Source organism: Syngnathoides biaculeatus, chromosome 8, assembly GCF_019802595.1.
Source record: "Syngnathoides biaculeatus isolate LvHL_M chromosome 8, ASM1980259v1, whole genome shotgun sequence".
In the NCBI taxonomy this organism is placed as follows: Eukaryota; Metazoa; Chordata; class Actinopteri; order Syngnathiformes; family Syngnathidae; genus Syngnathoides; species Syngnathoides biaculeatus.
Window position 1 is genome coordinate 28,472,065 of NC_084647.1, and position 12,258 is coordinate 28,484,322.

The following is a 12,258-nucleotide window of genomic DNA, read 5'->3' on the forward strand; positions in this document are numbered from 1 at the left end:
ATGCAGGCTGTTTGTCACGGGTAAAGATTGATGTCCTTCCTAGCCAATGGAGGGATGTGATCCCAGAAAGATGCTACATGATAACCGAAGGTCGAGCACCTCTATCGTGCCACAAAAACAAAGAGACAGGAAGTGCATCATGGCTAAAGATTGACATCCCTCCAAGGCCAATGTGATGCCAGGAAAATGCTCAGGCAGTAGCCAATGGAGAGCAGCTCTATCGCGCCACCTACACAACAAGATACAGTAGAGGATGTTTACGTTCAGTGGAATCCAGCACAATTTTTTTCCTTTTGTATTCTGAAATCCCTACATTTCTAGAAACTATTTTTTTCCGGGGAGGCTTTTCTTAACATGATATTTTCATGAGTTGAGACATTTTTAAGTCGAGGTATGACTCTGTCTGAATTGTGATTTCGGGTGTCTGACAGAGTGAAACGGGAAGAAGAGCAGGAGGAATGAGTTTGGCTCACCACAGTGCTCCCCTCACCTGATGAGCCTGGTCTTTTTTTTTTTTGTACTGGACAGGTGACCACAAGCTGTCCAACTTCTTCGTCTCGGTTTTCCTTTCGGCCTGTCCTGTTAGGGGTCGCCACAGTGCATCATCTTTTTTCATGTAAGCCTATCCTGCATCTTCCCCCTCCAACACCAACAGACCTCATGTCTCCCCACACAACATCCATCAATCTTCTTTTTGGTTTTCCTCTCGCTCCTTTGCCTGGGAGCTCCATCCTCATCACCCTTCTACCAACATACTCACTCTCCTCTGTACATATCCAAACTATCGAAGTCTGCTCTCTCTAACTTCGTCTCCAAAACATCTGGCTTTGTATGCCTCTCTGACGAACTCATTTCTAATTCTGTCCAATCTGTTTACTCCTAGAAATAACCTCAAAATCTTCATTACCGCCACCACCAGTTCTGCTACCTGTTGTCTCTTCACTGCCGCTTTCTCTAATTTGTACATCATGGCTGGCTTCACCACTGTTTTATAAATTTTACCCTTTATCCCAACAGACACTCATCAGTCACATAACACACCTGACTACTTCTGCCAGCTGTTCCGACCATCTTGGATGCATTTCATCATTTCCTTTCCACACCCACCATTGCTGTGAATTATCAACCCCAAATATTTGAAGTTGTCCACCCTCATGATTTCTTCTCCCTGTTGCCTCACTGTAACCTATCCACCCGTCATTCATGCACATATATTCTCTTATTATGGCTAATCTTCATTCCTCTACTTTTCAGTGCATGCCTCCACCCTCCACCTGCTCCCTGCTTTCACTGCACATTACAATATCATCTGCGAACATCATGTTCCAAGGGGATTCCAGTCTATCCTCATCTGTCACCCTATCCATTACCACAACAAAAGGAAGTGGCTCAGAACGGATGCCTGATGTACTCCCACCTTCACCTTAAATTCTTCTGTCACACCTATGGCACACCTCACCACTGTTCTGCTGCCTTCATACCTGACCCCGAATCTCCACAGCCACCTCTCTAAATTGCTTTCATACCTCCACAGGTATGTCATGAGGACCAGCTTCCTTTCCATTTTTCATCCTCTTTAATGTGTTTCTAACTTCCCCCTGACTAATTATTGCCAATTTCTGGTCCACCATACTTGCCTCTTCTGCTCTTCCTTCTGTCATTATCTTCATTCATTAACTTACCAAAGTATTCTTTCTTTTTAGCACACTACTGGCACCAATTAACACATTTCCATCTGTATCCTTAATCGTCCTAAACTGCTTACACATCTTTCCTATCTCTTTTCCTCTGTCTGGGCAACTTTTTTCCCCCCTTCTTTAGTGTCCAACCGTGTCGTCATATGCCTCTTGTTTAGCCTTTGCCACCTCCACTTTTGCCCTACGTCACATCTCAATGTATTCCTTTCTCCTCTATTTGTTACGATGCGGGGCTCAAGGGTGGACCCAAATGCACGACTCCAGAGACAGCAGACAGTACAGAGGAAACCTTTATTCGGTCCGAGGTCTGAGATCAGGTAGACAGTCCAAACAATTCGTAGTACCAGTACGAATGGGCTTACGAGGGTGGTCAACGAACAGGCGTGGGTCGTGCACGGAGGTCAGAAGTCGAGAAAGCAGGAGTGCGGGAACGAGTCATGAAGAGCAACGATCTAGCAGAGTATCTGTCGTCCCCCGGGTCCTATATGTACTGGGTCTAATCAAAGGTCATGAGGCGCAGGTGTGCATCTTCAGATTAGCTGGCCACGCCCAGCCCTGGCTGGAATCCAGGAGCATGACAGTACCCCCCCCCCCCTCAACGGCCGGCTCTGGACGGCCCAGGAGCATCAGGGTGAGCCGCGTGAAAGTCCCTGATGAGGGAGCGGTCCACGACGAAGCGGGAGGTTATCCAAGAGCGCTCCTCCGGGCCATATCCCTCCCAGTCCACCAGGTACTGGACACCCCTTCCTCTGCGACGGGAAGACAGCAACCGGCGCACAGTATACACCAACCCACCGTCGACCATGCGGGGGGCGGGGGGGATTTGAGCGGAGGAGCCAGCGACGACGTGCGATTCGGGCGAAGTCTGCTGACGTGGAACGTAGGGTGCACCCTCATCGACCTGGGCAGTTTCAACGAGACGGCGACCGGGTTAATAACTTTGGAAACTGGGAACGGGCCAACGAACCTGGGAGCAAGTTTGCGGGATTCCGTCCGCAGCGGGAGATCTTTGGTGGAGAGCCACACTCGCTGTCCCACTCTGAGCTCTGGTGCGGCCCTTCTCTTGCGGTCTGCTGCGGCCTTGTAGGCGCTGCTCATGCGCAGCAGTGTCCTCCGAGCTGCTTCCCAGGTCCGTTTGCAGCGTCGCACCACGGCCAGGGCTGACGGAACTGCGGAGTCTGTGACCAGTGGAGGAAACAGGGACGGAGGATAGCCATGCACGACATGGAGTGGAGCCATACCTGTTGAAGCGGAGGGTAGAGAATTGTGGGCATACTCCACCCACTTGATGTGCTGGCTCCACGTGCTCTGGTCCCTGGATGCCAGACATCGAAGACCGGTCTCTAATTCCTGGTTAATCCTCTCAGTCTGGCCATTAGACTCTGGGTGATGACCCGATGTCCGACTTGCTGAAGCGCCGATGAGGTTGCAGAACTCCTTCCAAAAACGGGCGCTGAATTGCGGACCCCTGTCCGAAACGATGTCCTGGGATAGGCCGTGGTAACGGACGACCTCGTCTAATACCAACTGGGCTGTCTGCTTGGCCGACGGGATCTTCGGAAGCGGCACGAAGTGGACCATCTTGGAAAAACGGTCCACTACGGACAGCACCACTGTGTTCCCTTGTGAAGGCGGCAGGACGGTGACGAAGTCCAGCGCGATGTGTGACCACGGACGAAAGGGGATGGACAGGGGTTGCAACTCACCAACAGGCTGTAGGCGGGAAGTCTTATTGGCAGCACACACCGGGCAGGCGTTGACGAACTCCCTTACGTCCTTGCTGAGGTTAGGCCACCAGAACCTTTGTTTGACCACTGAACGTGTCTTCGCCATACCCGGGTGGCAGACCGTCTTGTTGGTATGGGCCCAGTTGATGACGTCTCCCCGCAGAGATGGGATGACGTAAAGACGGCCCGACGGACAATCAGCGGGTGGCGGTGTCTCTCCCAGGGCCTCCTTCACCCGCGACTCGATCGCCCAGGTGAAACAGGCCACGAACCACCCCGCTGGCAGGATAGTAGCGGTGTCTGAATCCGTGCGCCTTCCCTCGTGGATCCGCGAGAGTGCATCCGGCTTGCCGTTTTTGGAGCCTGGGCGGAAAAACACCTTAAAGTGGAAGCGGGTGAAAAATAGGGCCCACCTGGCCTGACGGGCGTTCAACCTCTTCGCAGACTTCAAGTATTCAAGGTTCTTATGGTCCGTGAAGACAACGAACGGTACTTGCGAGCCCTCCAGCCAGTGCCGCCACTCCTCCAACGCGCTCTTGACCGCCAGCAGTTCCCTATCTCCCACGTCGTAGTTCCTCTCTGCCGGGGTCAACTTTCTAGACAGGAACGCACACGGGTGGATCCTTCCATCCCTGGGACTCCTCTGCGACAAGACTGCTCCGATTCCTGAATTCGATGCATCCACCTCCACCACAAACTGGTTATCTGGGTCCGGAATAATGAGAACGGGAGCAGTAGTGAAACTTGCCTTGAGCCTGCTGAAGGCCTCCTGGCAGGGCCCGGACCAGTCGAAGGGGGTATGTGGCGAGGTGAGCGAATGCAGAGGAGCGGCCACGGAACTGAAGTTCCTTATGAATTTCCTATAGAAATTGGCAAATCCCAAAAACCTCTGCACGTCCCTCCTGTTGGTGGGGGTAGGCCACCGCAGCACCGCGTCGACCTTCCCGGGGTCCATCCATATCTCTCCCTCAGCCAGGACGAAGCCCAGGAAGGACACGGATGCCCGATGGAACTCACACTTATCCATATTCACGTATAATTGGTGCTGCTGCAGACGCCGGAGCACCTCTCTGACTTGTTGAATGTGAGTGGTTAGGTCTGCTGAAAAGATGAGAATGTCATCCAGGTCAACAAAGACAGATCTGTTCAGGAACTCCCGAAGCACGTCGTTAATGAAGTTCTGAAAGACGGCCGGAGCGTTTGTCAGTCCAAAGGGCATCACAAGGTACTCATAGTGCCCTGTGGGGGTGTTGAACGCCGTCTTCCACTCATCCCCTTCCCGAATCCGCACCAGATGGTAAACGCTGCGCAAGTCGAGCTTGGTGAAGATCCGGGCTCCCTGGAGGAGTTCGAATGCTGTAGAGATAAGTGGCAAAGGGTACCTGTTCTTGACTGTGATGTCGTTCAGTCCTCGGTAGTCGATGCAGGGTCGCAGCGTGGAGTCCTTCTTCTTGACAAAAAAAAAAAAACCGCACCGGCTGGTGAGGATGAGGGGCGAATGAGTCCGGCTGCCAGCGAGTCCTCGATGTAGTCCCTCATGGCTTGATGCACTGGTCCTGTTAAAGAGAACAGTTACCCTCTGGGAGGAGAGGTGCCTGGCAGGAGTTCAATCGCGCAGTCGTATGACCGATGTGGCAGCAGAGACTTTGCTTTAGCTTCAGAGAAGACCTCCCGTAGGTCATGGTAGCAGGAGGGCACTGCGGTCAGGTCCAGGGCGGTACTAGGTTCTGTTAGCCGAACCAGCGCAACTTGAATACCCCTGTCTCTCTGGACAGCGAAACAGCGACTGAGACAGTCCTCTCCCCAAGTCTTGATCTGACCCGTGGTCCAATCTATGTGTGGATTATGTTCTTTGAGCCACGGGCTGCCCAAGATGATGTCGCTACTACGTGCGTCGAAGACATGAAAGCTAATACGCTCCGAGTGAGCGTCCGGAAAGCTCATACGTCTGAGTGCGATGTGTAACCCGACAAAGGAACTTGCCGTTGGCGGCATAGGCGTGACGAAACCGTTGCGTGGGGAAGGTTGCTGCCCCCAGCTCCTTGACCACGCGGGGATTTATCAGGTTAGCTTCCGACCCAGAATCTATGAAAGCCGTCACAGTGCATGAACGGGAGTCCGTTCCCAAGGTGAGGTGAAGAAGGGACCTCCCTGACCCCGCCGCGGTGTACCGCACACTCACCGGAGCAGAGATCCTGATGTCAGAGTGCCATGGTCGAGTCGGGCAGCGGGAGATCAAGTGTCCCAAACGCCCGCAGTAAAAACAGCGTCCCTCTCGTCGCCGACGTAAGCGCTCCTCCGCTGAGCCGCCAAGGCCCTCCACTTGCGTGGATTCCGATGAAGCTGACAACACGGGTGGCCGGGAAGCGGAAGCAACCGGACTGCGACTCTCCCTCTCCTCCTCCCTCAGGCCCTCCATCTGTCTCTGCACGGTGAGGCGCTGGTCCACCTTGAGGGCCAATGCGATGAGGGAGTTAAGCGAAGGTGGAAGATCCGTGGCCACCTTGTGGCCACGGATCTGTGGGGACAGTCCCTCGTAAAACGCGTCATGGAGGGCTTCCTCATTCCAGCGGCTCTCGGCAGCCCGAATCCGGAACTCAATGGTGTAGTCGGACACGCGGCGACATCCCTGGCGAATTGTCATGAGCGAGGACGCCGCCTGGCGTTCCGGAGCCGCGTACTGGAACACCTGGGTGAGCGCGCAGACGAAGCTCGCCCATGAGCGGCAGGTCTCCGAGTTATGGCTCCACTCGGCGGTGGCCCATGCCTCCGCCCTCCCTGTCATGTGGGAAATGACGAAGGCGATCCAGGAGCGGTCTGTGGGAAAAGCGGACGCTTGCAGCTCAAAGTGGAGATCGCACTGGGCCAGGAAGGGCTTGACGTTACCGGAGTCGCCTGAGAACCGCTCTGGTCGAGAGAGCGGAGTGATGGTGGCACGGAAAGGCACAGGAGTGGCCGCGCTAGCTTGGGAGGCTAGCCACGGCTCCAGCTGGGTGCAGAGCTCCTGGATCTGGTGAGTCATACCCTGGAGAGCAGCCTCTTGCTCACCCAGGCGTTTGCCGTGCACTTGCAGCGCACGGCGAATGGCTTCAGAGTCGGCTGGGTCCATGTTCGGGCTAGATCGTTCTGTCACGATGCGGGGCTCAAGGGTGGACCCAAATGCACGACTCCAGAGACAGCAGACAGTACAGAGGAAACCTTTATTCGGTCTGAGGTCTGAGATCAGGTAGACAGTCCAAACAATTCGTAGTCCCAGTTCGAATGGGCTTACGAGGGTGGTCAACGAACAGGCGTGGGTCGGTGCACGGAGGTCAGAAGTCGAGAAAGCAGGAGTGCGGGAACGAGTCATGAAGAGCAACGATCTAGCAGAGTATCTGTCGTCCCCCGGGTCCTATATGTACTGGGTCTAATCAAAGGTCATGAGGCGCAGGTGTGCATCTTCAGATTAGCTGGCCACGCCCAGCCCTGGCTGGAATCCAGGAGCACGACACTATTAGTCCTCTATGTCCCACTTCTTCGCCAAACTCTTTCCCTGTATGACTTCTTCCCACACCAAGTCTCCTTCTCCCCTTTCCTATCGCAAGGCTGCCTCTCTCTCTGATCACCTTGGCTATAGTGGTCCAGTCCTCCTGTGCTCCACGAGCCTGCCTCACCGCTACCTTGCAGTCAGTAACCTCTTATAGAATACATCATTTGAACAAAATGCATTCTACCTGCATGCTTCTCCCTCCACACTTGTCGGTCACCCGATGTTCCTGCCACTTCTGGAAAAAAGTGTTCACTACTGACATTTCCATCCTTTTTGCAAAGTCTGCTTCCACCTATCCCTAAAAGTTCATTTTTTGGATGCCGTACTTACCCATAACGTCTTCATTGCCCTGGTTTCCTTAATCAGCTTGACAATTACAATCTGCACCAATTACAACTCTCTGTTTCTGGGATACTCAGAACTACTTCATTTACTTCATTTTATCCTCCAGAATTTCCCTTTCACCTCTAGGTCATCCTACTTGTTGGGCATAGCCACATTATGGGTTGTTTTCACTGACGTCACATTTTTTGCTTTAATGACCCATACACCACTGCGCACCAAGATTTAACCTCCCTACCTAACACCTACCAATGTGGAAGCCTCTGGAATGCTCTCTGTTGCTGTTTGTTTTTTAGTGTTTCACGGGCGTCTCGGGACTCAAGTACACAAGAGAGGACTTGCTAACCATCAGAGAGCCTTCTCCTGACTTTTCAGACTTTTTTTTTCGACAACTCTCGCCAATTCGCTGAAGCTTTTTCCAAAGTTGCTAGTCGGCGCGCTCTTCAAAGCCTCACGATGAAGAGGCTCGTGATCTGGGATGCAAGTTCGCCTTCGAAAGCGGGGACATCGTCTAACGCTTCCGATGATCCATCTTTCGAACTTACGCTCCCTAGCCAATAAAACGGATGAACTTAAGCTTCTGATTAAAACCTGCAAAGACTTTGGATGTTCTGCGGCTCTGTGCTTCACGGAGACATGGCTTTGTGGACGAGTGTCCGACGCTGCTATGCTTCACCCTCCATTGTGCTGATCGTGTCGTCGAGCTAAGAAGCTTGATTGACCCTAAACCTCTTTTCATAAGGCAAACTTTACAGTTAAGATCCTTTTTTTGTTTTGTTTTGTTCATCACTTGAAAGATTGGAGAATTGTGAAATACTGTATTTGTTTATTCTTTTGTCATTCTGCCATTGTCATCAAATTTTAAACAAATAAACATTTTGCTTTGCTTGTGGTGAACTAATATACAGGTTTTACTTTTTGAAAAAAATTGAGTTTGCCTCGATAAAATTATATTCCATCCCCTTTCATTTTCCGTGTTAGCATACACGTAAGTTTTTATATGGGGACTTACCTGTATGCTGACACGGAAAACAAAAGGCGGTGGAATATGCTTTTATATCAATGAAGAATGGTGCATGGATGTTACGGAGCTCAGCACACACTGGAGGCCGCTTTTAGAGTCGCTGTTTTTGAACTGTAAGCCGTTTTATTTGCATCAGTTCACATCTTTTATCCTAGTCGGGGTTTACATTCTGCCTCAAGCCACTCGAGCTAGCATGACCGCCACGCTGATAAAGCTCGCCAAGCAAATAAACGAGATTGGAAAAAAACACCACCCATATTAGCCGCTCATTATTCTAGGAGATCTTAACACAGCTAAACGTAACCAGGAACTCCCTAAATATGCGTTGTCTTTGTGATGCAGTGCTGAGTCCCATGATATGTCTATGCCAGTTAGGTTAGTAGTCAGTCTGGGCTAGCTGTTGGTTGCGTCTTCAATAAATGCATTTAGAAACATAATGTCGTCCACCTTGCGTATGTATGAGTAACGAGCTCAGGGATTTAAAAAAGAAATGGCTGCCGTCCGAGGCAGCACAACGGGTGACGTCACGTGAAAACAACCCATACATAAAACACTTAATTTCAAGTTTCAGCCTCATCACTCGAACTGGGACTCTCTTACGACATTCCTAGCCAGCTCTACCTTTAAAATACAGTAATCCCTCTCTATTTCACAGATCACCAATTGCAGATTCAATGCATGCCCCCCCCCAAAAAAAACAACAACAAGACAGATCAACTCACAGTACGTACTATATCACTTTAAGAAGCCCCACCCTCTCCATAAAAAATGCAAGGTCCGCATTTTGAAGCTGATTGGCTGCATCATCGAAGCTCCACCCAGCATCTCCCTTTCTCCCTCCCTTCTTCTCCAATGCACCATTTTACATGGCTGTTGATTCCGTGTAGATGTCTTTTCTAGTTCAAAATGCATCCAAAGCGATCCTGCTTGATCTTAAAGCTGCTGCCGGAACACCCAAATTGAAGAGAATGATGCAAAATTAGAGGATTGCTTGAAAATGAAGCTGCCTTGGTTTTGTGGACAGCGGATTGCAAAAAATAAATAAATAAAAACATAAAAAAAACGGCCCGGTCACAATGAGGAAGAGGAGGGGAGGGAGCTGATGGATCAGCAAAAAAGTGAAACTTGGATATGATCAAAGACAGCAGAAGTTACACTTTTGTGGCGCCATGATGGTGTGACTGAATCAGCTGTATGCCACATAAAGAATGATGTGGTAAACATCAACCTAAAGCTGCAATGAAGCATTCAACCCCTCGAGAACAAGGCTTTTGGGAAGCCAAGGTTGGTTTGAAAATTTTCAAATGCGTGCGACAATATGGTACGAACTGTGGAGTTTAGGAATTGCATTGACAGCGTTATGTCCTTGTACAGGGTGTAGGAGCAAATGGATTAATTGTCCAAAGTTATCTCTTAACTCGCGTTAGCTTTGTTTGTGACTTTCTGTACTGCAATAAAAGTTATTTTATTGTTATTGTTTAACTAGACACTTGTCGTGTTGTAAATTTTGTCTCAAGTGGGAATCTATAAATGCTGCGCTGTTGATAAAACATTCTGGTTCCCACACAGCTGCCCCAGCAGAACAGAAGTGATGTCACAGCAGTGCACCAAAAGTGAATGCAAAACAAGGCGTCGTGGGCATTCGGTGCTACATGAGGAGACCACGTGTTTGCTTTGTTTGTGACTTTTTGTACTGCAATAAAAATGTTATTTTTTTGTTATTGTTAAACTAGACACTCATAGTGGAATTTTTGTCTCAAGTGGGCAAAGTATAAATCCTGTACTATTGATTAAACATTCTGGTACTGGAACAAGATGGAGCCAGGCTGGACGAAGGATAGAGCGACGTAACATTTGCAAAGCACTGCTGAAGTAAAACACAGGGACACCTTCTCAGAAAGGTGGATAAAGCCACAGGCGTGGAGGCCAAAGTACCACTGGTGGAAGCAAATATCATTTGGTGTCTGCTTGTCCATTGGCAGGCTTATTAAACCCTGGTGATTATGGATTGATGGCAGGTGCACAAGAATGCGTTTCCCTCCAGAAGCTACCCAGCCCACTCTGAAACAATAAAGCAAACAACTAGCAGTGTGGTGCAGGAAATAAGCCCACCAAAATAATACAAGGCTGTGCTGAAACACCACAAGCAATGCACTCCTCCAACATGACCTGTATGCACGATCACCAAACAAGACCCCATTGCTTAAAAAAAAAAAAAAAAACTCAATTAATATAGAGAACATAGTTTTGTCTGATGAGTAAAATTAAACTATTTGGATGCCACACTGTACAGCACATTTAGAAGAGAAATGGCACTGCACATCACCCAGTAAACACCATACCAACAATTCAGTTTGGAGGTTGGAACATGATGGTGTGAATTTGCGAGCAAATAGTACTAGTAAACTTTACATTACTGAAGGAACGAGAAATGGGCAAATGTACCGAGACAATCTTGACAGAAATATGCTGCAATCTACGAGGATGATGATAATGATAAAAGTGTGGTCATTTTATCAGGATAATAATCCAAAACTGACTGACAAGGTAACTCTCAATTGGTTTCAAAGAAAAAAAAAAAGCTTCTTAAATGGCCCTACCAGTCACCTAACGTGAATCCAATCAAAACTCTACAGAAATAACTGAAACTCAAGGTCCATAAAAGAAGCCCTGGGAACCTTTATGATTTGATGATGGCTTGTGTGAAAGAACGCGCCAAAATCACATGTTTCTCCATACATGAGGCATCCTGAAGCTGTCATTGCAAACAGGGTTAGGGTTTGCAGTTGGTGTATTCAATAATACTTTTCCCCGTGTCATTTCACATCATTACACACACTGAATATTTGAGTTTGGTACTGAGATACTACAGTACTTATGCTTGTGGTTAGGGTTAGGTGTGTGTGTGTGTGTGTGTGTGTGTGTGTGCACGTGGGTGTGTATTTGGAATTTTTTTCAGGGATGCTACTCTTGACTGCTTGGTCATGATTTCCACATCTTCCAGATCCTCACCCACCCATGGATGTCTTCACAGAGTGCTTTCCACCATCTGTATATATTACACCGTGGGGATACTGAAGCAAAGATCAACAAACACAAATTTTTACATTTTTGCGCCCCGGGTGAACTCATCATAGTCAGAACTTTTGCAATAAAGAAAACTATTGCTTCGAATTTAAAGCAACATTCAAAGGCCTGTAAACATCTGAATCTGTGTTTGAATCTTGAAAAAAATAACACTGATTTATGGATTGGAAACACAATTTCTCTTGCATATTTACAATTTCATCATTTGGCCAACACCTCCTGCTGACTCCCCATGCTCCGGTTTTGGAAGCAGTCCATCACGTTTAATTAACAAGAAAAAAAAGACAAATTTGGGTGAGAGCCATGTTTGAGAGAGGCACTTTTTATTTGAGTTAGTGACAAGGTGTTTATATTGTGAATCATCACTTCATCTATGACAGAAAAAGTTTACTATTTCCAATTTTGTAAAAAGTCTGTTATCCATATCATAAAGATAATACTAATACTAAACTACGTAATGTTTGCAAAGCAAATTATAAATAATTATCAGTCCATTCTGTTTGAAATTGTTAGTTTTCAACATACATTCTTGGTATTTTTGGCTTTAAGAAATATATTTTGAAGCTGTCAAGTAGTTGCCATGCCACAAATAGCAATGGAGCGAATTGATAAGCAATTGGTTTGTATGGCTTGGGTTCATGTGTTGAGCTGAACCCTAGCACCAACTCTCAAATTGAACATCAGATGTCGCCAAACAACATTATACTTGATTGGGTCACCAGCACGGCAAAGATCTCTCTGATAAACATAGCCTACCCACTTAGCATCTCACTGCATTGCATACGTATACCAAAGTCACTTACCTGATGTAAACCTGATTATTTTTCATATCTTTGTGTTACATACATATAT

At 48.4% G+C, this 12,258-nt stretch overlaps 1 long non-coding RNA gene across 1 annotated transcript; it reads left to right on the plus strand.

Annotated features, from left to right (window-relative positions):
* Nucleotides 1–9,184: 9,184 nt before the first annotated feature.
* Nucleotides 9,185–10,053, plus strand: LOC133504852 (uncharacterized). Its single transcript, XR_009796092.1, has 2 exons — nt 9,185–9,603; nt 9,889–10,053. It is a non-coding gene; the product is annotated as an uncharacterized LOC133504852 (long non-coding RNA).
* Nucleotides 10,054–12,258: the final 2,205 nt, after the last annotated feature.